We start from the raw sequence: 26115 nt of genomic DNA, 5'->3' as shown, positions 1-26115 counted from the left end.
GACGAGGAAGACGAGCTTCCTTAAGCTTTTATAGGTTGCACCAACTCAACCTCCCTTTCATGCAAAAGATCTCCCTTATTTCAATCCCACGAGCCCTCTGTATCTGATAGCTACCCTAGGAATCCAAACCCTGTTGCACTTAAAACCCAGAATCATGTTTTCATGCTTTCCAATCAAATACTCACCATCCTTCGTCTCCACGTCCTTCTGGTTATTCTTTTCCAAACACTCAGTCTACTAGGACAAAACGCTACCGTTCCCACAATCCCCCTTGTTTATTTCAAGATAGTAAACCTGGTCATTCCCGTCTGTCTCACAAATCCTATCAGTCTCACCCTTCTATGTTTATTAAACCCCCTGGTACAAACACTATAATTTAATATAACATCTCTTCCCCTTTCTGTCCTATAGGATGTTCAAACACTCTAACTCCTCCCCTTTCAAACACGAACACCTTCGCACAACACGAAAGACAACAGACTAATTTTAAAACTGTTTATTTGACATGTACCAACCTAAGGGTCAAGCAAAGTCAGGCAATTGACCAAAATTACACATACCTGATGGCCCTTTCCTTTCCCCACAGGGATAAAAGGGTGAGCACAAGAGCACAGGATGAGCAAGGCAGACTGCACGACGTAAGAGCTAACTCAACACAGCAGTTCCAGAGGAGGAGAAGGACGGCGCCGACCGAGAGGGAGACAAGGAGAGAGTCAGCCTTGCCCTTTCCGACCAATGCCTGTGGAACTTCTGCAGAGGGAATGATAAGTCTGCAAACAATGGCCAATGTGTATTGCAACAGATGTGCCTGGTACACGAGACCCTCCTCTGTTGATTACCAAGCCGGGGAGAGACGTTGGTCTCAGTGGTACAAACCTTGACTCCAAGATATCAGACAGCCAAGCAGTTCATCACAGCCGGTGAGGCGAGGGGAGTGTCGATAAGAAACCAAACTGTGTTGAATGAAAAGTAGCCAAAGGATAAATTGAACTTTGAAAAGCAAAAGGATACTATTGAGAAAGAGGGGGAAAACCAGATACAGAAGAGTACGGCACCACGTGGGTGTTTACACAGGAAACTCTGGGCGATTACCCAATGGTAAAAAGACTACCGTAACCAGAAGGCCTTGGGGAGAGGTGAAGAATGGTCAAAGTGGTCATACAGGGGTCTTGTAAAATCCTCTGTACCGTCAAAATCTTTGACCAACAGAGAACTGTAAAGCTAAGGGAAGTGACTCCCACATGTTAAAAATTAGCACATGAACTGTGTATCGTGGGAACTAGCAAGAGTGAATACAGGCGAGGGATGCGAATGAAAAGGGACAGAGTATAAAAGTCCCAGGAGGAATTGTTGGTAAAAGTCAACGACAGTAAACCCAGCAGAGGGAAGCCGACAACCAAAAGTCAGCGAGAATGAACCCGGCAGAGGGAAGCCTACAAAAAAGGGCAAAAGCTGAAAACCTGGTTAAAAAGACATTTAGATTTTTGAAAGAGTGATCATTGCAAGACAAGTGAAAAGGAAGTGTCCCCCTTGTCTTCTGGGGTCCGAGCCCGGCCAGGGGAGACCGAAGGGTGGAAAGTTACCACCCAAAGTTCGCTAAAAAAATAACTGTCTTGTTAATTTGAATACATTCTCAATGGGCAGTACCCAGAAGAGGGGGTCCCAGGGGTGAAGCCATCACCCAAGTGTTCTGAAGGGTCAGCGCCCAGAAGAGGGGGACCCAGGGACGAAGCCATCACCCAAAGTGTTATGAAGGGTGAGCGCCCAGAAGAGGGGACTGGAAAGGCTTGAGCGTGTGATGTGCTCCAAGGTCCCACCTTATCCCGTGCTAAAAACGTGGGGAAGAGAGATCTCGAGGCAATCACATCCTGACTTATTATTTGTGAACACTTTCTTCTTTTATTTGGATACCCTATCCCACACTTTTTCTGTAGTATGTTGTAAGGAATTGGCAATAGGTTTTTTCTTAGTATAGGCCCTTTTATTTTGACACAATGCCACTAGGATTGTCTTATATTTCATTTGATGGTCGACGCTTGATCCCATCTTAGATTTAGATTTAGTTTAGGTTTTTTTCCACCCTGCATTTATAGTTCAATAAACACCCTTGAACTGTGATCACTTGTGTCTGTCTTTACTGTTATCACAATGAGTTCCTTACAGGTGTCAGTGTACACCGTTACTGCCTCGTCTTCATGCACTTCGAGGGCTAAATTTAGCGCTACCAATTCTGCCGATTGTGTTGAGAAATGGTCTGGAAATCTCGTAATTGTCCCCTGCCATTACCACTGGGTCATACGCCAGTGCTCTGGTCTATTGACGATGACCCATCAATAAAGAGAATTAGCTCCCCTCCAAGGGCGCTTTTCTTGACATGGGGTATTTCATCATGATATTCAGTGTATTTTGTGCAAACATGCACACAGTCTCCCTTCTTTACTGGTTCTGCTATAAACCTAGCTGGGTTTACCAGTCAGCACCAAACCATTTTAATCAATGGGTTTGATATAATTGCTTCATAACCTGATGCACACCGTGTGCTCAATGTACTTTTGGGTTTTTCAAGGATGGCAAATAAAGCATGTTGAACATATAATTTAACTGCAGTCCATAGTTAGGCTGGCTGTGAAGAACCTGAGGGCGTCCTCACTTCTTTTCCCCCAACATCTTCTGCTCAGATGGCCAGGGAAAGGCCATTGCTTTTGAATACTGACCCTGGGGGTAGAGATGCGAGGGAAGATCACCAGGATTGAGGGAACTTGGGCAACGGGGAGAGGACGTCCTTGGGTGAGACATGCCATCCCCCATTCCCTTTTCATAATGAACCTTCTGACCAAACAGCCTTGGTAGGTTACTGTTAACCTCTTCCCTTTTCCTCATTTCAAAAAGGTCAGCATAAATGCCATTTTTACACTTGGACGGGGAAAAGACCAACTAAGAGGACACAGACTCATTTGGGCGGTAGCAATACATATCAGCCTCCTCTTGTTAATTCAGACACATATGAGCTCAATAACAAGCCGAGGAGGAAACAACCAGGAGTTATGCACACTTCCATTCATTCAAACTCCCCTAAACACCACTTTGGTACTGAGGAAGAGGGTCTTGGAGGAGTTCAGTTGCAATAGCCAGGCATGTCCAGCTAATAGGTTTCACCATGGTCAGGCAATCAGGCAATTAGGTGCCTTACCACCTGAGCATAGAATGCTGGGGGAAAAGAAGTGAGGACACCCTCAGGTCCCTCACATACCCTTACTCTATAAATAAGGCTTCCTGTCCAAGGGGCATATGCTGATAGCTTCCCAGGAGGTTCTTGTTGTGAGTCTATGGGAATTGAGAACCAATCCCACACAGAAGTTGTAGGTATAAAAGGTTCTTCTTGCCAGGTTTTGAAAGTTGAAAACCAGGAATGGCATGTGTTGACCTCCTGCAACAATGATGGAAAATTAGAGTAGTGTAAGAAAGGCATGGCATCAACAGTAAGACAGACAAGTGACCACAGGCCAAGGGTGTTTATTGAACTTCATTGAACTTCAGAAGGGGTGTGATAAACGCCTATCTAAGCCTAAATCTACCGATGGGAGCAAGCTATGACCATCAAATAATAATACCGCGGTCCTAGTGGTGTTTTTGTCAAAATCCAAGGGCCTATGCTAAAAAAAACCTATTGCCAATCCTTACCTCGAAATACAAACAATGTGGGGAAACAATGTTATGAAAAGAAAGAAGTTTTCAAAATGATACGTCAGGTTGTTTGGGCCATTGGCCTCCCTTAACCACGTTTTCAGCACAGGATAAGGCGGTTCACTCTAGCGTAACACAGTCTCTGGCTTCTTTAGCATGAGGATACAGTTCCAATTATTCACATCGAGGCTTTTGGTGCTCAAGTCTCCTTGCTTTTAAAAGTCTCTTCCCTCAGAGGGCCTGATGCAGTCATCAAAGCAACACATTCTTCTCTTCCTTTGCTTCTACAAGTGTACACTTTGGGTCATTCACTATTCACCCTGTGTCCCCCTCAGTTGGGTTCAGATCCCTTTTTCAAAATGTATGTCACCTTAGATCAGTGGTCTTCAAACTTTTTTGGCCAGGGCCCCCCTGAGCAAAATTTGGGCAGGTCGGGACCCCCCAGAAATGCCAAATGGACAGTATATATTGCGCGCCGTCACCTGCTCCCATCAAAGTCGCTGGGCTCCCTCATCCCACTCCTACCCAGTCGCTGGTCTCTCCCCACCCCATCACACACCCAGGGCTCTCCCCACTCTGCTCCCATCACTATCCCATGGTTCCCGCCCATTGTGCTCCCACCATAGTCCCTCGGTTCCCCCATCCCGTTCCCAACACAGTCTGAGGGCCAGTGGCGGCTGGTGAATCTTTTTTAAGTGGAGGGGCATTAAGGGGAGGTTCGGGGGGGTTTCCCCCTGTGAATTATTTTTTAAATAATAGGTTAAAATGTTGCATTGTAGAGCATACTTTTAACAAAAAATGGGTAAATAGCCAAACAGTTTGCAATTGTTGCTGGGAGTCCAGGGGGCAGGCATTGATATTTTATTTCTATCGCGCTCGTACACAAGTGTTTCAGAGCGTGACAAGGCAAGGGAGGGGAACAGAGGAGAATAAAACAGCGATCTTACTAGGCCCAGTGACATTGAGAACGCGCAAGTGTGAGGGGAAAAGTGCATGGAAGGGGGAGAAGTGGAAAGTGCGAAGCAGAGGAGAAACAGATAAATAACAATAAATAAATAATAAAGGCAACAAACAGTGGTAGTGCAGCCAGCAATTTGCAAGTGCTACGTTTAAGGCAGCAGACAGGGTAGGTCTGATAAGTGCAGGAAGAAAGATGGTTCTCCTCAAGTTTTAGAGTGGCAGGGCGCTGTTCCAGAGGGAGGCCCCAGCCGAAGACGGAGATCTACCCCCAGCTCGTTTCTTTGATAAACGACTGACCCTGAGGGAGTTGGAGGTAGAGGAGTGAAGAGCTCGAGAGGGGAGGTATTTGCGGAGGAATAGCTGAAGGTATTTTGGACCGAGGCCCCAGAAAGCAGAGGGTTTTGAATGATAGATGTCCGGTAAAAAGATACCATCCCTGTCCCCTGGGCCCCACTGGTCCTAACACAATGAACATGATTATGTGTATATGCAAGGCGCTGCACATTCATACAGCAATCACTCTATCATTCACATGAGCATCCATCACCATACACTCACTCATAACGCATCCATACACATGTTTAAATAAAAACAATGTACATAAACGTACCTTCTGCATTGGCCTGTGTGTGGGTGCTGCTCCAGCTGCTCTGTCCGTATGTGCGAGGAGGCGCAGGAGCTCCCCCTCGGACATACAGACATGCAGTGCCCCAGCCAGCATTTCCAATGAGCTATGCAATGCTGGCGAAGCAAAACGCCCCAGCACTTGCATGGCTCAGTGAGCATGTGCGGCTGGGGAACTAAACTGAACTGTCAAAGGGAAACAGTGTTTCCCTTTGACAGTTCAGCCAGCCCAGGAGCACTCCATTAGCTGGATAAAGCAGCTGAGGGAGTGCTCACTGTTTCACTGGGCTGGCTCCTTAGCTCCTCCATAATGGGTGAGGGGCCACTATGCAGTTAGTAATGTTGACCATTGTTGCTGAATATATCACAATTTACTTACATTTTAACACAAAGCACCCCTTTGGGTACTATTGAAACAGTGGGCTTCATAACTGCTCTGGCGGTAGCTGCGCCGGTAAAACCGGCACGGCTGCCACTGGAGTTGCATCCGGGTCTGGCACCCGCGAATGGGCAATTACTAGGTCATGCCGAGTTAAAGTTTAAAAAAAGAAATTCCTAGATTGTCCCCTTCTTTGTAGGGCTGAAGAACTCCCTGCGGAATGTTTGGTTTTTCTTGAGCGGCATTGAGCCGTTCCAACCCTGTTTGAAACCGCTCTTCGGGCTTTGTTTGATGTACAGCCAACTGGGCTAATACCTCATCTAAGGATGCCATAGTTCCTGGAGGTGATATGGTTTCACTTGAACTCACTTCAGAATCGGACATGCAAAGAAATGCTGTGTCCTCTGCCTTTTCAGAACTTGCATCTATTTCAGTTAGGCTGGTTGGACTCGTATTCCCTTTTTCCTTTTCCCCTTTTGATAATACAGGGAAAGGATGAGTGGGAGTGGCAGATGAGAATCCCTGTTCCAGGATAAAAGGAACTAATGCCCCAGGTCGAATAAATGTCTGGGGTTTTCTGATGGTTAAAAAAAGTGTGTCCAAGCATTTCAAATGGTAAGTGGCTATGGGTTAAGGGTATCAAGAAGGATCTGTGATCTATATACTAAATCTTGACACTTAATCTGGATCTGCAACTGCGTGGAAATTAACCTCTTTATTGTGGACCCTCAATCTTGAATCTGAATTTTTGCAATTGTTTCTTTCCCTGAGGGTTGTTGGACTACAAGTAACATCAGGGTTCCCCAATATGTACCAATTGAGTGTATCCCATCCTGACACCATTTGTGAAGGCATCATGAAGTAATACACAGACAACGGATTCAGCTTTCTACTCTAAACTTTATTTTTCTTAAATCTCAGGATGGAGTAAAGACTAACACTCCCTATACTAAGGTGGGATTTCTCTACCTAACAAAACTAAGGATAGTCTACATCAGTAAGTTCAAATCAAAAGTCTCTCTGTGTCCAAAACCTATACTTACCCTCACAACTAACTGCATACAATTATAATTGGTTATTTATAACGCGCTTAATACCAAAGAGATTTCTAAGCGCAGCCCGGGATTCAAATCTGTGTTGCTCTGCGTCATCTTGCTTCCAAGACGAGTGTGTTGCTGCTGAGCTATACTGCTTGTCAATGTGTAGGGATGTCAGCAACAAAAGGAATAGTGTTAAAAAATAAAGTTCCTGAGCTTCTTCCAGCTCTTGGCTTGTACTTAGCTTCCCCTTCCCCAAGTTCAGAACAGTTCCAAAAACGTCTCAGGGTTCCATTCACCACAGTTCACAACGTTTCGGGGGATCCCTTTCCCAGGTTACAACGTCTTGGGGTTTCATTCCCCCAACAGTACATATCTTTCAGCTTGTAAAGAATCCCTTCTTGGTTATCCAGTCATTTCTCTAATGAAAGTCTCAGGGTGCCCTTCCCCAAGAGTGCAACTCTGCCAGCTTTCAAAACCAATATCAATTCGAAATCTTTCAGCTTTCAAAACCAATATCAGTTCAAAATCTTCCAGCTTTCAAAAAAATATCAGTTCAAATCTCTGTTCTTCTAGTCTTTTCAAGGGTTCACATAGATAGCTCTGTTTCTTCCTTTTCAATTCTCTTCAACAACTGTTGCCAAACACAAACTGCTTGATATTTGTTTTCCTTGGCTTTTTCCAAGTGAGGTTACTTGGTCTAGGCGCAGTTGTCAGACCACACAGTCCACTCATTACAGGTCACGCAACCAATACCTATATGCACTATTGTTGCATAAACAAAATTATTTACCTTCGCTTTCTTTGTCTTTTTCCAATTAGTGGTCACTCAGTCTAGGCATAGTTTTCAGATCACCCTGTCCAGCCTATACAGGTCACGCAACCGATGCCCCTATTAACTTCAGGTAAAATCTGATAAAGCTCAGTTGGCAGGCCATCAGTACCAGGTGATTTGCCTCCCCAGAGTATTGAAACTGTTATGCGAACATCCTCCAATGTTATTGTGTTCTCTAGGGAGGCAGCTTGGTCATTCCTCAGGCGAGAAACTTCAACACAAACTAGAAAGGATTTTATTGTGTTCTGTCCACAATTTGATTCAGATTTATAGAGTTCTTCATAAAACCCTCTAAATATTTCATTTATATTCTTCTGATGTATCACCAGGTTGCCAGATGTATCCCTCACCACTGTAATGTTTCCTTCAGTTTCTGCTACCCTCAGCCTATGTGCAAGCAGTCTTCTCTCCACAATGCATAGCCTATCTGGTCAGATATCATTTTATTTAGATCCTATTTCTTTTTCCTGAGTTTAGATCTCACGTCCAGGTCGTGACTCATAGCATAATGTATTTCCAGCAGTTTGGCCTACTTAGATAGTCTATTCACCTCTCTTTCCTTCGTTTTCCTGTAAATTCCTGGTTTGGATATCAAAGCACCTCACATATAGCGCGTCATTGACTCCCAGACAGTTGAAACCGCTACATCATCAGTTCTATTAATTGCAATAAAGTCTTCAACCTCACTCACAATCCCCACCTTGATGCACTCGTTCTGTATCACAGCTGTGTTCATTCTCCACCTGAAGGACATGGTTAATGTTTATTGCAAGGAGAGGCACAATGATACTGCAGCATGATCAGAAACCCCAGTGACTCTTATTTCCGAGTCATAGCAGCTAGGAGTCATGTGCCCTGAGGTCACAAAGAGATCAATACGTGAGAAGACGTCATGACATGCAGAACGAAAACTGTAATCTCTTTCAGATGGATGTTCTAGATGCCAAACATCTGCCAGGTGTAACTCATCTATTAAGCTTCCAAGTGACCTCCTACTTCTCTTTTAGTCTTGCTCTGTCTCTGATTGCAGCGGTCAAGTAACGGGTCTAAAACCATGTTAAAGTCTCCAGCAAAAATAACAGAAACACATTACAGTTTTGGATAAATTGTGCAAGTTCATGGAAAAATAGGGGATCATCTGTGTTGGGGGGCATATACATTACATAATAATATCACATAGTGCTGTATTTTAACAGTGACAGAAACAATCTGCCCCTCCTTATCAGCCTTGCTAGACAGTACCTTCAAATCTATACTCTTTTTTGTTACAATTGAAACACCCCTTTCGTTAGATGTGAATGTCGAAAAGTAAGTCTGACCCACTGTGGTCTGTCTAAGTTTACTTGCATCATCATTGAGGTGGGTCTCTTGGAGTAGTGCAACATTACATGAGATAGATTTTAAGCAAGACAACACCTTGGCTCATTCACAGCGTTGTTCAATCCACTCGCATTCCATGAAACCAGTTTCAAATGATCCACAGACCATGTGCTCACATTGGATATCAAGATTGAATGCGCTATAAACATAAAAAGAAAATAATCTAAAAAGGAAAAAATACAAACAGGAAACAATAAACTGTTACAAAAAGATGAACCACCAGTAAGAAACAGAGCAATATTGAGGGCATAATCCCACAAAAGATGAAAGTTTAAACAAACATACCAAAGGCCCACCCACCACCCACCCGCTGCATCATACAGCTGGTGTTGAATTTTCATGAAATCACTAACACATGACACATTTTGTTCCTTGACTCAATGCCGGTTGCTAGATCACATCATACTGTCAGTATGAAAGAAATACATTGGTAAGCCAGTACACAGTTTCAGTATTGTTGAGTGCAATGCACAAACCTCCAAATTCCTTCAGAATCGAAAACCAAATCTCAGGAGGCACTCGATCCTGAACGCACCATAGGCAGAGATAGCCATAGACAAAAGAAAAGAAATTCCCTTGAGACACCCAGCTCCTCAATCAAACATCTGGACCCTAAAGCACTGGCTAAAAATATATAATTATATGGCTAAAGGAGATAAACAACCTCGCAGAGTATTTAGAGAGCTATGACAAACCCACCCCAATTTATATAAACAAGAACAAACCAAGAAATGAGCATGACAGAAGCGAAACGCCAGCAAAACCAATGGGAAAAATAATGGATTCCTAACTTAAACACATAATAACAAGAATTCTTAGCGTTGGAATAGACACAATAATAAATATGAGATAAAATCAATGCAACACTTGAGGCCGAGCTCAAAAATACACATGCGTCCAAAATGTCCAAGATCACAGTGCTGAAGCACACATTGTAAAAGGGGAAGGTGCACAAGGTAACCACATGACCCCTAGAACCCTTAAATTAATCTAATGAGTTGCTACTTCCCAAGGTCCCGACAATCAGTCCGCCAGCAATCCGAGACCAAAAAGAACTTCAAACCACGGGATGCATCATAGAATTTCAAAACCATCAAAAATCCCTTTACCTACCCCTCCTCTGCAATTTGTGCGTGCCGACATGGGAGCCTATATATTCACTTGGACCCATATTGCAAACAGCGCTCCGGAGGTATGTTGTCCCACTGTGAAGCCAGATGCCACTGTTGGGTGCATTCATCAAAATCTGGAAGTAAATGCGCTTTGGCAATGACCGGAGAACAAAACAAAAAAAAGAGAGAGTCTACAGCACCGAAATGTGTGAAGCTTACATTCCACACGTCACAAAGCCGAGCCAGAACCTGACGAACAGAAGAAAGGTATTTAATGGGAACCTAGGAAAGCACAGAGGGATTGGAATTCAAAATGATAGCATCAGAGCGCAGCCATGCGCTACAGAAACCAAGGGGAGGGAAAGCATGGCCATGAGAAGAAAAAAAAACATTAAAAACGGTCGTGCCATGCCATTTTAAGCAAGGCGGAAAAACACATCAAACCCAGCCACCAAGTACAATAACACAATAAAAAGCATATATGTAACATAAACTCATAGCACAAACTCAGGGTGAGAAAAAAAAGGGGAAAAACACATGGAGTCATCTAGCCCATCGGAGCAGCAGGACATACCCCAAGCCAGTCACATGCTTGAGCGGGGACTTTAGTGACCTTCATACCATCAGGCAAATAAAGTCTCAAAGTTGCTGGTTTCATAAGGGACACTCTGATTCCTTGTTCATTGGCCAGGTGCTTAGCTCCCCCGAAAGCCCTCCTTTTGCTCACCAACTCCTTTGGAAAGGCAGGGTAGATGTGTATTGGGTCCCCACACCAGGATACGGCCCTGTGCATCTGGCCCTGTGCAAAACGGCCCTCTTTACTGTCGTTTTAAGGAAAGACACAATTATCTCTCTTGGCTTCCCAGTCTCCAATTTGACAGCTCTGAACACCACATCCAGGTCACCTTTCAGTAAGCCACAGTCAGACAAATAGTCTAGCAGTACTTGGAGTACAAGATCATTCAAATTAGAGTCTGGTTTTTCAGGCACTCCAATAAAGGCGGACATTGTTACCCTACACCTGAATTTCTAGATGCATGTTCCATAGATGAAGCCTGTTCATGTCATCTCTCAGCTCCTGAGTGGCTTTATAGCTGCCAGAAGCCTCCCTTTCCAAAACAGAGGCTCTTTCCTCCACCTCTGTCACACATCTTTCCAAAGTGCTCACTTTCCCAGTTAGGTCTGAAAGGGCAGCCTTGACATCCACCACATCATTGGCCACTTGCTTCAGGAGTGTAAAGGTATCTGAGCTGTTAGGTGTTTGCTCGCCAGGGACTTCAGTAACTTGTGGAGGCTTCTTTGAGGTAGGGTTCTCAGGTGTCTCAATCTTCTTTTTGCCAGACGTAGTAGCTGTAATATAATTCACTGGACAACTGTATGTTGGGCAGGTGATTCTCTCTCAAGCTGCATTCTCTCGGGTGGTCAGTCTAGAAGCTTCTCAATTGCAAAGGCTGCTGACAGTGGTTGCTCACATGGGTAGTGACATCTCATTACTGGATCCAAGAGCCCACTGTAGAATTCAAATGTTTTGTGTCCAATTGTAGTTTTCTGTGCGAGGACAGCCATCATCACTACTCCATTTGAATCGGAGAATAAAAAGAATTACTCATTATAAAATCGGGGATCTCTAAAACAGGAGCTGTGCTGATTGCTGCTTTCAGTTCCTCAAAAGCGTTCCTCATCACATCTGTCAACGTTGTCACTTTTGTCTTTCTGCGCCTCCTTCAGTCCTTTTAAAAGTGGCCTGACATACGTGTTGTAGTTGAAAACCCATGCCCTGCAGTAATTACAAAGGCTTAGAAATTGCTACTATTCCTTCACTGTCTCTGGTCTGGATGTCTTCATGATTGCTTCTGCTCTTTCATGTGTCACCTTCCTCCCTTCTTTTGATATTAGCTGGCCTATATACAGGACCTCTTCCTGGCAATATTGCATTTTCTCTTCGTCAACCTTGTATCCTTTCTCTGCCAATACTGTCATCAGTATTACAGAGTCTCTCCTGCACTCTGCCTCTGTTGTGCTACACACTTAGATATCATCTACATATTGTATTACCTTGCTGTCAAGCTGTACATTTCCCAAGTTCATCTGCAACACTCGGTTGAAAATGGAGGGCAATTCAAAGTACAGTACACATGGGGTAAAGGAGTATGTTTCAAATTAATTCTGCGATAATTAAACAAGGTCAAATACTGTGGCTCTTTGTGCAGGGGGATTTAAAGAAGGCATTCTTTTTTAAATCGTTCACTGTAAAATATTTCGCTTTCAATGGGATGTTATACAATATTGTAATATGGGAATTCTGCCTCAACAATCTTATTCAGGGGCATAGGTCCTGTATAAATCTCCATAATCCCCCCCCCCCATTGCTGCGTTGCATGGGGATTCTGAAGGTACTAATATCCCTTGTAGCATCAAGATGGCAATAGTCTCACAGATACCATCATCAGCTTCCTTTAATATGAGATATTGGCTTACTCGTGGTAAAATAGCTTCCTCCTTCAGCTTAATTGTAATGGCCCCACCCCTTTCCATAGACCAACATCATATGGACTATTGGTCCACAATGTGCTTGGTATGTATTCCAAATCTTCCTGGAGAAATGGATGTACTTTCTTCACTAAGGATATTCTCAGATGGATCTCCCTGCGTCCAATATTTAACTGATATGTAAGACTGATGTTGAACATCAATTCGACAGCGGAGTCGTCATCTGTGAACAAGCTTTCATCCGTTAAGTCAGCCAAATGTTCTTCGTCAAAAGCGATCACTGTTCTCCAATTTACCCCCTCACCATCAACTCTGTGCAAAATTGCTGTCTTTCCTTACTATTGCTGCTTCTAATTCAACTGTAAATATCTGCCCTTCCTCCACGTCTGTGGGTACTTCTGGTCTAAAGAAAAATTCTGTGGGTAATGTGATGAATCTTATGCACTCCTCCGTAATACCCTGCCTAAAATATCCTCCGAGGTGGCCAGGGAAAGGCAGACGCTTTCTGATCATGACCTTGGTGGTGGTGCTCTGCAGGAGGATCACCTGAGAGGAGAAAAGGCCCAGTGGAATGAGAGGAATCTGTGAGATGAGACAAGGTATTTGTCTCCCTTTAGGGAGGATGGCTCTGCAATGCCAAAGTATGTAATGGCTTGTTGTAACAATCATATTGCTGTTCCACCAGATACACGTACAAATAGGGGTGAAAATAATCACAAACTCCTAGGCCTTGGGAAAAATCAGAAACCTTCAAAAACTCGGGTGACCTGTAAAGCAGAAGACCTCGCTTAAACCAAAAGGTGCAGTGAAAGAAAACTTGTGAATAACAAAGAGTTACAAGAATTGCCTTTCCCTTTTCAATCCAGGTTAATGACTAATCCTTGTGACGTTCCTTTGAAGAATATAATAAGGAAAAAACAGGGTTTTTAAAGTCCAAAAATAGAAGCTCAAAAATCATATGTTTGCAGTAGGGACTTCTGGTCCCATAATCCCCTACATACTGGGACGAAGAAGAGTGCTTAAAAGGTACAATGTTGTAGGAATAATCAGCTCATTAATGCAGGTGACCCACACCTGAGGGAGACATGGAGGCTTAAAAAGCCCCCACAGGTGCAGGCCATATAGCTGTCATTGTTGGAGAAGAGCAAAGGAAGCAAGAAGCAGCGTGGTTCATGCTAGCAGCACAGGGACCACTGCATGGCAGATATCAGCTGCCGGTCCTGAGGGGGTCTGTGTCCAAAGAAATCTGCAATGCAGAGGTCGTGCAGCAGGAAGCATGCAGGAGGAAAGCTTCCCCCTTGTGACCTGGCGGACTAACAAAAGCAGTTTGCCAGGTTGCAAAGAGCCACCGCAGCAGAAGTCCTGTGAGCGATGAGGTGAATGGAGGCGCACGATTTACCAAGCGCTCCTTTCCCGCTCGCGTATCAGAAGCAGGTGTTAGGCACGCAAGCTACGCTCGCATAGAAGTGAAAGTAGTCCAGAGACTTGCTTTGAATACTAAACTATTATGAAGCAGCAGAAGCAGCACTTGCATATGAGTGAAAATGATTACAAACTATTTTTGAATGGTGAACTAGGTAAAAGCAGTAAAACACCTATTATAGCAAACCGATTGGAAGACCCAGCAACCCGAGGGGGTGCATTTGTTTAGAGTTAACACCTGCAAGTATTGCCCAAGCCAAGAGAGAGACTAACACCAAGGCAAATACATTCTAGCCAATATTCCGAATAGCAGACAGGGACAAATATAAGGTTTAAGCTCTAAAACGTGTTGCCCATACTTTGTAAAACTTACGTTAAAAGTTGGGATAAACACACATTGTCAAACCCAGGGAGAAGCAGAAAGATACCCTATCTGGAGAAATGGATGTACTTTCTTCACTAAGGATATTCTCAGATGGATCTCCCTGCGTCCAATATTTAACTGATATTTTGGTTGCTGGTGTAGTGGGGAAACAAGAGTGGCAAAAGGCTGCCCATCTGGGAAAAGAGATCCAGAAGGAGAGGAGCATCATTTTGTAGAAGAGTGTTAAAGAGCACCAATGTGAATCTTGTTTTCTCTGAGGAGTTGATGAAGGATTTGAAGCTGCAATTTTGTAAACACTGTGAAGCTGTTGTGAACCTCTTGTCAGTTGATCTTAATCACAAAAGCATGTATTGTTGTCAAATGGTGTTCGGGCCGGGGAATATACCCAGATGGCAAACCGTTGAAGTATTGGGCCTTGCATGGGAGTAAAACAGGCGTGAACTGAAATTACGGGCCTGGCATTGAAGTAGACCAGGTGAAAGATGAAGAAGTGCTACAAGGTGGTACTGACAGAGATCATTTATGTTGTTTGCGCTGCTAAAGCAAGAACTGTGTGAAGCTGTTACAAGGAAGATATTTTTCTTTAGAAGCTATCAATGGTGGCAAATAATCCTCCCCAAGATAATTATTGTTGCTATTGACGAACTCAGAATGTGTTCAAGGAGGAAGAAGAAGAAGAAGAAGAAGAAGAAGAAGAAGAAGAAGAAGAAGAAGAAGAAGAAGAAGAAGAAGAAGAAGAAGAAGAAGAAGAAGAAGAAGAAGAAGAAGACTATTTCTTTTGTGTTGGAACTTTCTGTTGACAAATTGAAGTCATGTTGAACTTTATTGGAACTTTGTTGCAAACCAGGATTTCCTTATCATATTCTCTTGAACTGTGAAGCAGAATCATGTTTAAATCCGGGGAAGGGGAGTTTGCCCAGGTTATGAAGAGAGACTGTGGTTACATTGTGAATTCAATCATTGTTGTTTTGAATTGCCATGCATGTCCTTATTTATTTGTTATATGTATAAGTGTGAGGGACAGATATCCTTTGTTAGAGTGTTTCCTTTAGTTTATTTTAGGCAGGGAAATCCTCGTCAGGGTAGGGATAGTGAGGCATTCATACAAACTTCTAATATAATAAAATGTCATTTGTTGAGAAAACTTCACAACGTGGTCCGCCTCCCATTTGTAATAACTGCAATAATCAGTCCTGTATTCTCGGAAGTCATACTGTTACGCTCACTTGGCTCCCACAGAGGCGTCGATCAGAACTGGACAGCTGCGGTCTCCACCAATGTTATGCGTAGGGCCGAGATGACAGACTGGACGGGCCCACCTAGCTTCGTTTGCTTGGCCCGTAGGAATATTCTTCTCAAATGGAGAAAGGGAATTAACCACCCGTGGAGTTGAGTATAAATTCCCCCACCCCTGCTCTTCTCCCCACAGATCGCCTTTGATGGTCCCTCTTATAGTCTCCCCTGATGGTTTGAAAAGATGAGCTCTCCATCCTGCATTGAGTGCAGGGGCGCGTTGATAACCAGTTGCTTCACTGGTTCGAAGGAAATGGTGAGTTCCAGAACAATATTGACTCTGAGATTCCCGGCAAGACGCCGTAAGTATAAAGTTCATAAGAGTTCAAATGCCTGACTTTCACTCTTGTCCGATTCCTTGCAGGTTGCAGCTTGACCCTAATGAAGAGTTCCTCGTGGCAACCGGTAGTATTCTGGTAAGGATTTGTATTTTCAACACAGTTCGATAAAATAAAGTCCATATGTAACCTGTTGCTTTCTCCCTTATTCAGGCGCTGAGAGAAAGTATGAAGTCTTGGGGAATAATACCATCGGCAGTAAAATCAGGTTAGTCTATTGTGGTGAGGAGGGTTCCCCTTGTTAGTCCCTTTGTTTCACCTTGCTGTCCTTTTGTTTCCCCTTAGGGGCCGTGGTTCGGCGGAGATGCAGTGGAAGCTGCGCCGACCCGTGAAGAGGAATAGTACACCCGGTGGTAAAATCAGGTAAGTCTATGGGGGGGTAACTAATATTCCTCTGTGTATTCCCTTAGCTCACCTTGCTGTTCTTGTCTTCTCCTTAGGTGCCGGAGTGCGGCGGGAACATGCAGGAGGATGCGGTGAAATGTGAAGATGCTGCGAAGGCCGGTGAGTTCAGCGCGGCGCTGCAGCAGGCGAGGCGACGCGCATAAAATAACTTCTTTCTTCCAGCTCGAAGGCGCGATGGATCGGGAATTCAGGTAAGGATTAAAGGTATTGCTCTTGTTCTAACCTTTTCTCCTTCTTTCTCCCTTTTTCTAGGAGCTCCAAACTCAAGGCGGGCGTGGCAGAAAGCTGGATGCAGACTTGCAGGCACAGTGAGCGTTACGCTGCTGGATGCAGAATAACGCGAAGCGTGTGCTGCTCTTCGGGCGTGGTTTAAATAGCCCCAAAGTAGTCCAAGGTAAGTATTCCTCCCCAGCCCTGCCCGAGTAAAAAATAGTCCCTAAGTAAAGTAGTCCCTTCCAAGCCTCTTTTGGCTTGGAGCTCTTGCAGCATGGTCTTCATCAGGTAAGTTTGCAGCATGGTCTGCATCAGGTAAGTTTTAATCTATGAGCCTGGCGCCTATGGCGCCAGGACTGACTCTCCATATGAGCCTGGCGCCATAGGCGCCAGGACTGGACCCAAATAGCCCCTAGCAGGGGTTGTTGGGCTTGCTTAGGATAACTTGATGCCTGCTTCTGGGGTTGCTGGATGTGGTCTGGGTCCCCGGGGGTAGGCATCGTGACACATGTTAGCAGTATGTATACTCCATAAACCAATACTTCTCAGTTTAGTCCCACTCCTCTTCGTGCTTCCTGGCCATATAATGCCTTTATGAATTCTTGTGCATTCAATTAATGGATCCCTGGGGTAGAACATATTATCCCCTGGTCAGTAAATGATATTGTCATGTTTAATTTACTCATCAAGTCTCTCCACAATATGTTAACTGGTATCTTGCGGGAATATAGTAATTGCATAGACTTGTTGTGCTCTCCTATTTTAATAGGCAATTTGTCTGCAAAAGGAACTGTGGTTAACGGCCTCAAAAATCCATGTGCATTCATGGCAATGCCTGACATTGGAAACTTTCCTTCTATAACAAGGATCAAGTCACCCCTGTATCTACTAGGAAGGATAATGTTTTGTCACCTTTGGTCCCCCCAACCCTTGGTTCCTCTTGTGGGTCTGTTGTAATCGATAGGATGGAACACATCAAGTATTTCTGTAGGCTGTCCTATTGCAGATCCATGCACAGTCCTGTGCTGGAGAAAGGATTCCCTCTCACTACTGACACCCCCCTATCCTAGGTGTAGGTGCCAGTGCCAATATGTTGCATTCCACCATGTCACTGAGTTCTGTTGTGCTGGTGCCTGTGTCTGCATTGGGGCTTGCTGTGTGTGCATCACTGCTTGCTGTGCTTAGGTGGCATACCTTGTTGTGTTTGTTGTATTTTTGGTGCTTGTGCCTGTGTGATCCTGGGCATAATACTGTGTGGCTCTGCGCTCTATGGTGGGGGGTTTGCTGTCTCTTGGATCTGCTGCTTTCCAGTTCTGTTGTATTACTCCCCTCCTAGGGCATACGCGTGATATTTGCCCCATCTTCCCACATGTCCAACACTGTCTTGGCAATCCTCCGAATCTGGATTGTCCCCCATTAAACCATCCTCCTCGGGAAGCTTGAAATCCAAACCCTCTGCCACAGGGTCCAAACCCTTGCCCTCTGGGAAAATAAGTATACTCTCCTCTTCCTGCAAAATTTCCTTTTGTTTCTGGCTGTTCTTGCTATGTCCCTTGTGTGTTATAACGTTCTCCCCCCACTTGTTAATACCGGCCCTTCCACTAACAACTTTTCCTGAACTAATTTTGCTTCCTTGATCTTTCTGTCCTCAACTTTCTTTCGGTCTTTCTCTTGTTTTAACTGACAATGATGAACAATAGTCAACTGAATCTCCACCCATGGCTTTGCTTCCATTCAGTTCCATTCCCACAATCTTCCTCAATTGTCTTTGCACATCCTCATGATAAGATAATTATGTTTTGTCTGACGGTTCTCTAGTCTCTAGCCGCCATTTTACTTGCATGTCCTGACTATAAGCAGTTATATAAATGCGCTCATATCTGATGAGTATGGGTATTGCACCCTAATTGTTCTCTATACGTAAGCTCGACAATTATTAAAAGGCGCTCCATCATGGCTAGTATTGTGGGCCGCCACCCCAGGATACCCTGCTCACTTCCAAGTGTCATCCAATTGCTCCCCTAATATGTCAGCAAGTAGGCTCTTTATGTCGCCTACTGCCAAGGTCATCCCAGCTGTCATTCTATCTAATTCATTAATCCATTTGCCCACCACTGATGTGAGTGATGGCAATATACACATTAAATTATTTGTATACATCTGTGGCTATGGTATATATTGTGGCAGTCCTCCCTCTTTCTCCAGTAAGGTGAATTGTGTGAATCTCACGCCCTGTCCAAGTGGAGCCAAACCCTTTATCTTGGTCACTGCATCTGTCATACTAACTCTCTTCCATTGTGGTAGATTTCTCAGCCTGTTCATATATGGCATTTGCTCTTCTGAACTGGTTGAGCGCATCATCAGGCGTCTCGATTATTGAATGGGCTCTGGCCTTATTGCCGGCTCCTCTATCTTGGCCGATGCTAATTCTCTCCCTATCTGTTTGCGTTTGCAGTGGGCTTGTGCTGCCTTCTCTTCGCTTTCCCCGACTTCTTCATCTTCAAACATTGTATCAATGCTGTCTTCATCCTCTTTGTCATCTTTATCCTGAAAATCTAGTTGTCCCATGGGGAAACCTCCTATATGTCCCATTCATCACTTCTTCCACTATATCTCTGGCCTGCTAGTACTTGCTATTGCTCCAATATCATTCTTCCTTTTCATATCTAGGCTTTAACTTCTTTTTCTCATAGCCCCTGCTTCCACGTTAACCGACAGAGCATGTCTGCTTATAATGTCATCCACTTACTTCAAAGGGTCTGTAATGAATGGGGCTCAATGTCAGTTTTCCTAAGAGTGGAGACCCCATCATATCCAGTGAGGAAGATTCTCCCCAGGGTGCTGGGTCATATGGATCTGGCTTGAGTACTACTGTTGCTAGTTCTAACAGTGTGACCTAAAGGAAAATAAGTTTAACCAAAGACAGGATAAGACACATATCCTCTACCCATCACTATTAAAGAAGGTGATACATTTTGAGGTTAAGCTGGAAAATATGGAAACAGCTTTAGCCGCATTTAGGGTTGCATTGTCGTTTAAATATGTAAAGAAACAGCAACAACATCTAGGGACCCTCTGGAAACTACATTGGTGAGAACAGTGGAATTGATCCCCCTGCCACCTTTAAGATACACATTTTTCTGCCCCGGAGGAATGTCTGGCATAGTCCAGCCACAAAGGACAGAAACGTATATAAGTCATGCAAAGATAATCATAGTGTGAGAATTGGGTGTATTAAACCAACACTATGAACAACCAAGTCATAGGGACTTGATTTTCCATGTGTCAATCGCGTTCACAGTGTATCATGTTTGTACTATTTTGAATTTTAATTATTATACCATCAGATGTTGTATACTGATGAATGTATATGCTTTTAGCAAATGTTTTCTATGTGAAATAGCAGGTGGCTACACCCGTGATTTGATGCATTATTAAAGAAAATTGATTAATGCTTTTTTATGTAACATCAGTTTTGATCGTTTGATACCAACTTATATTTGCTTTCATGGTTTTTTAGAGCGTCATGAGTATATGATAGGGTACATATTTTATTGTGCACTTTGAGACCATCATTTAGTTTATTGTATATATCCACTTACTGCATGCTTCCCATGCCTCCAGGGGGGTTGCTCTGCCTTTGGGGGTGGATACTTTTAGGATTTCAGTTTCACATGCCCGCTCCTGGCCTCTTTGTCCTCTCCCCCAGGCGACTCGGTCATTTCACAATCGAAATGTGGCCACCCCTTTCTTACAGCGATGGTGGTTGGCCTGGTGATGGTCCTCTGCCGCTTTACACCTTGTTAATGGCCACGCCGGGCGATCACGTGATCAGGTCAGCTGTTGTGCGTGGCAGGAAACACCTCTGGCGGACGCATAAATTACGTTCTAGCCTAATGCCGGGTGCTTCTGATTGTCTCTGTTCTCTCTAGTAGCGCTACTTTGTTTCCCGGATCTCCATCCTGCCGAATCCAGCCTGTTACACCGGACTGTCTTTTGTCTGCCGATTTGTTCCTTGCATTACAAGCACGCTGCCGAACCCTGCCTTCTATCGGACTGCCTTTTGCTCCACGTTGAAGTTTTTGTGGCTTCGCTTCCTGGAGCTGCCGCTGCGGAACGGCCATGTGGATCTTCGCCGCATTCCACGTTACTTCAGCGGAGCGTACCATATCGGATTCCTCAGAGTTTCATCAGGTACTGTCTTCTGCATTTTGTGACTTTAACCATAAACCGCCTTACGGATTTTTTTGTCTGATTAAACCTGCTTACCTAAGATTCCCATAGGATCTTCTCAGGCTCCAGTGAACTTATTACTGAACTTCTGTTGACTGTGCACTTTGGGACGCCCTGCAGTTTAAGTAGTGCACTAACCTCCTTATTGTAACCCGCAGGCAAGCCTCCTTAGGTTTCCTTAAAGCGCCTGTTGCCTGTGAGCTGAAGTGCGCTCTACAAATACAAAATAAATAAATAAATAAACCCAGCTCTAGAGCGACCCTCGTTCTGACTGGGATAGATCCCTCTACTAACCTTTCTGTTAATTCCACCCTTTCGTTTTACTCTATCTCAGACTCCTGCTCTCTTCCTGGGTTCTCTGTTACTCTGCTGTTCTCATCCTGTGCTGCCTGGTAAGGAAGGTCCTAGTTGTCTTTATTACAGTATTATAGGAAAGGGCATTCATATTAAGGGTTTTACTGTTTGCTTGTGTCTCACCTTAGGTATCCCAGAACAGCTCACCAGTTCCTTATTCTTACCACACCAAGCTCCATCTAACAGGTTCATAGCCACACCAAGGGTTGTATTATCTGCTTTATATCAACTCCTCTGTCTGGTCTTCATTTGACTACAGCACAGGGGTGTATCAAGAGGAAGCACTTCCTCGGGTGAGGAGGCCTGGGTTAAAGGATAACTCAGGCTCTTCAATCAAGCTGATCGGGTCAGGAAGACAACTGACCTCCTATTGGGCTCAACATCTATCCTAGTTCGTGAGTGACATATATGGTCCTACAGGGGAGTGGTGGTGTCACATGTCGACCAAACCAGCACCACTGATTGAAGGCCTGGATTCTGCCATCACAAGCCCTCCCCCAGCAGTCCTGCACCGGTCTCCATTGTTGTGTCCCAATTTGTAACTTGTTATGGCGGTAGGGCAGCCTCTGTATTTTCAACCACTTTGCTTTCGCTCTCTGCAACAAAGGGTTCATAGTCTGTTGGCTGACCTCCTGACTCGCTCATCAGCTGTTGCACATTAACATTTCCCGCTGTGCGGGAACCATCCCCTCCTCTGCAGTAACCTTGGTATCTGCAATTTTTCACTGTCCGTCCACGTCAGCTTTCAGGTAGCCGGCAGTCACAGGACTCAGTAATGCCTTTGATGCCTCCCGCAGCTCCAGCTATGCGTTGAGATTTCAGGCACTTCTCTTCATTGCTTTCCATTTCATTGTCTGCTTCCAATACTTTCCCAAATGGTTCAGGTACTGCTTTCCTTCCTTCTTTGTTCTGTCCTCCTTTGTTTCCATCCACTATGTGAGAAACCTGAAGGCGTCTCACCCGCTAGTCCCTGAGGATCTGTCATCCAGGTGGCCAGGACACGGCCATCACATTTGGATCCAGTCTCTGGGTGTGGACCAGTGCAGGAGGATCACCTGGGTGTGGGGTCTTCAGGGAGTGGGACGCCGGATGGTGAGACACGGTATCCCCATCCCTCTAACACCTTTACCCCATCCTACTATGTAGGATACTTAGCAACTCTGCCCCCTATGTCCCATTTACAACACGGACAGACCGCTATGGGAGAAAACAGACTAACACCCGAGCCAGGTACCGAACATGTCCCAATGCATTGGTCCGGCGAGGTCAGGCAATTACTGAAAATTACTCACAACTGACTTCCATTAAACTTCCCCACACGGAGCACGAGAGCACGCTCTGAGCGAGGCAAAGCACACGAGGAAACAGCAGTTTTGAGACTCCAGCTGAATGAGAGAATAAAGACAGCAAAACAGGAGGGGATTGCAAGGAGGGACATTCCCTTGACCTTTCTGACAAGGAACCGTTACGTTCAAGACACCACGAAAGTTGAAAGCGTAAAACCAGGAAACCAGGCTAAAGAATCCTGCATTGTGTGTCGGAGATACCTGGGGCCCTCCTGCATCATTAATCAAGGTGGGGAGAAGCAGCAGCCACTGTGGTGCCGTCCTTGGCTCTAAGAACAAAGCAGCATCAGTGAGATCAACAGAGCCAGTGAGTTGGGGAGACTGGTACAAGACCAGTCTGTGTTGAAGCCAAGGTTGCAAGCAGCAACATTGTATGGCGAACTCTGGAACAAACATTGTTAAAATGCCTGTGATAAAAGACGCAAGTAATGTTGAACTGCTAATGAGTGTTTGAACTTTGAAAGGAAAAGATACAATACCTTTGACAGAGTGGTCCGGCATGCGTGGGTGCTCAATCGAAGGTCTCTGTAGGGTATCCATTTGAGAAGTGGCAAAAGTGATATTCATAGAATTGTAAATCGAAGTGGTCCTGCGACGAGTCAAGCAAAATCCTGCACTAGTTCAAAAGTCTTTGATTTTGATACAGTAAAGTACGTTTGTAAAAACGAGAAATAGGTCTGAGCCCGGCAGAGGGAGACTATTTGAAGGTTTTGTGTTAATGTAGGTCTGAGCCCGGCAGAGGGGGCTGCTGGAGGTGAAAAGTGAATCATCAGAGAAGTTGTGCATATGGGAATCCTGAGGAGAAAGGAACTTTGAATGTTTTGTCGCATCAAGCCGTCTGAAATAAGAGACTGGCAAAGAGACTTTGGCACAGAAGGCCCCGATACCGAGATTTTGAACTGCATCCTCATGCTAGAGAAGCCAGAGAATGTGCTAAGGTCGAGTGTGCCACCTTGTCCCATGCTGAAAATGTGGGGAAGGGAAGCTAATGGCTTAACTATCCTGACATATCATTTCTGGAACATTTTTCTTTTGTATAACATTGTTTCCCACACCATTTGTATTTAGAAGGAAGGATTGGCAATAGGTTTATAAGCAAAGGCCCTTTTATTTTGACAACACACCACTAAGACTGCGTTATTATTTAATGGTCGTAGCTTGCTCCCATCTTTAGACTTAGGATTAGATAGGCGTTTTTCGAACCCAATTGAAGTTCAATAAACACCCTTGAACTGTGGTCACTTGTGTCTGTTTTACAGTTTGATACCATGCCTTCGTTACAATACCCTGAACCTGACAGTCTTTGAATGCAGACATCTCCAACTTACTCTGCTCTGCCAAATTATCACATTCAAATAATGTCATTCTCTGTGATGTTAACGTCCCCGAGTCACAGGCTGACAACCACACTCAAAGCATGCTTTTCACACTGACTGCTCCCAAAACCTTAAGCAACTCTGCTAACCTTAAGCAACTCTGCTATGAAAATGGTGGACACTCCTGCCCACTAAAATCTAGCCAGGCTAAGACCAAACTATCCACCCCATGGAACACCCCCGAGCTAGCCTCCAATAAACGCACAGAGCCCTAGGGAAATGGTGGCATAAAAACCATAACTCAGGAGACCTTACCAACCTCAAATCTCGGCGTGCAAACTGCAGGATTCTTCTTACTGAGGCCAAAGCTGCTTACTACTCCACCATCACTGCGGCAGCCTTTAACAGGAGTGAAGCCCTCTTTTGTAGCAAAGCATTGTACCAAACCCTCACCCAAGCATGATGTACCAGAAACTCAGGAAAAATGCAACAGAATCAACATATTTTATATTTTTTTTAAAATAGACAAAATATCAGAACCCATCAAATCAACCTGACAGTATTAGCATCCCCAGCACCCAGGCACGCACACTGCCTCTCTGGACCGAATTCTCTCTTCTTTTCCCCAGACCTCCTAAAAATGATTGCCTCCCTCAAACCTACTTCTTACTCTGATGATATAATTCCGGCCTCTGTCATTAAACATTTCACGGGCCCTGAGCTCAATGCACTCCTCAACATCATCAATGCCTCCCTCTCAGAAGGATCATTCCTGGACACCCTCAAGTCTGGTCCCATACCACCTCTTAAGATAAAAACAACCCTAGATCAAGACAACCTGGCCAACTACAGACCCATTACAAACCTCCCGTTTATTGGCAAAATCTTGGAAAAAGTAGTTGCTACACAACTTCGTGGCAGAATCAAACAACTCCACCTCCTAAATGACTATCAGTCAGGGTTCTGTCCAAATTGTAACATCGAGAGAGCAACCATCCAGGTGGTGGATGATTTTATTTTATTTATTTTTATTTTGCATTTTTAAAGCGCTCACACAGCCCGCGGGCATCGAGGCGCTGTTACAGGAATTGTTTGTTTTTTCAGTTGCGTAATTGTTTTTTTTTTGTCTTAGTTGCGTATTTATAACGCGCTTAAACACCCAGAGGTTTATAAGCGCGGACCCGGGGATCGAACCTGTGTTGCTTCATGTCGTCTTGCTTCCAAGGCGCGCACGTTGCCGTTAAGCTATCCTCCCGGGACGATGCTCTCCAAATCATGGATAAGGATTGTCCTCCTTGACCTCTCGGCTACATTCAACACTGTTGACCACTGCATCCTTCTCTCCATCCTTACTGACACAATGGGATTCTCTGCCACTGTCCTGAATTGGTTTACCTCCTACCTCTCAGGCAGACACTAGGCTGTCCAGATGAACTCGTTGCATTCTGACTCCAGGTCTGCTGTGGAGTCCCTCAAGGCTTCATACTCTCACCAATTCTTTTTAAACTTTACATGCAGCCTCTGGGCACTCTCCTCAAAGATCCCAATATAGCCATACACCAATAGGCAGACGATACACATTTGTACATGAGAGTAAATAATGCGCCGGACATTATTCATCTCTGTGATTACCTAGACATCATCCAGTCCTGGATGCAGACTGCCTACCTCAAACTAAACCCATCCAAAACAGAGTCCTCATCGGTCCACCCGCTATAAAACAGTGTGTCCATCAATGGCTCAATGATATACGCCTAAAAGGATTTGATCCACAACTCTCAGACTCAGCAAAATCCTTAGGCTTCAGCATTGACAGCACTCTGTCCTTCCAGAAACACATAGCCAAGAAGACCCAAATAGCCTGGCTCAGAATCTCTACCCTTGGAAAAATCAAACCCTTCATCCTGTCGCAGGACTTCTGGATCTTTGTGCAGGCCCTAGTGGTCTCGCACATCAATGCGGGGAAATTCACTCCTGACAGGGCTCACAGCGACTCACTTTGCTCCCCTAAAAGCAGTCCACTGCGCTGCAGCAGGTCTTATTATGGTAGCATGGAAATTTGACCTAATTACCCCCATCCTACGTGAAATGCATTGCTTCTACTCCAAACCAGGATACTGTTCAAGACTCCATGTTTCATCTACAAAGCATTTACGAGCAGTACACCGTCATACCTGGAGGCTAAGCTCCACATATCTGGTGGCACATGCTCCTCACACAGCAAATGGACTGCCCGACTTGAATCACAACTCGTCCGCAAAGAGAGGACCTGCAAACAATCCTTTTCTCTTGTCATGCACCCACCATCT

The sequence above is a fragment of the Ambystoma mexicanum genome, chromosome 5q (assembly GCF_040938575.1).
Source record: "Ambystoma mexicanum isolate Mex_15411 chromosome 5q, UKY_AmexF1_1, whole genome shotgun sequence".
Taxonomy (NCBI): Eukaryota; Metazoa; Chordata; class Amphibia; order Caudata; family Ambystomatidae; genus Ambystoma; species Ambystoma mexicanum.
Note: the sequence above shows the minus strand (reverse complement) of the source record.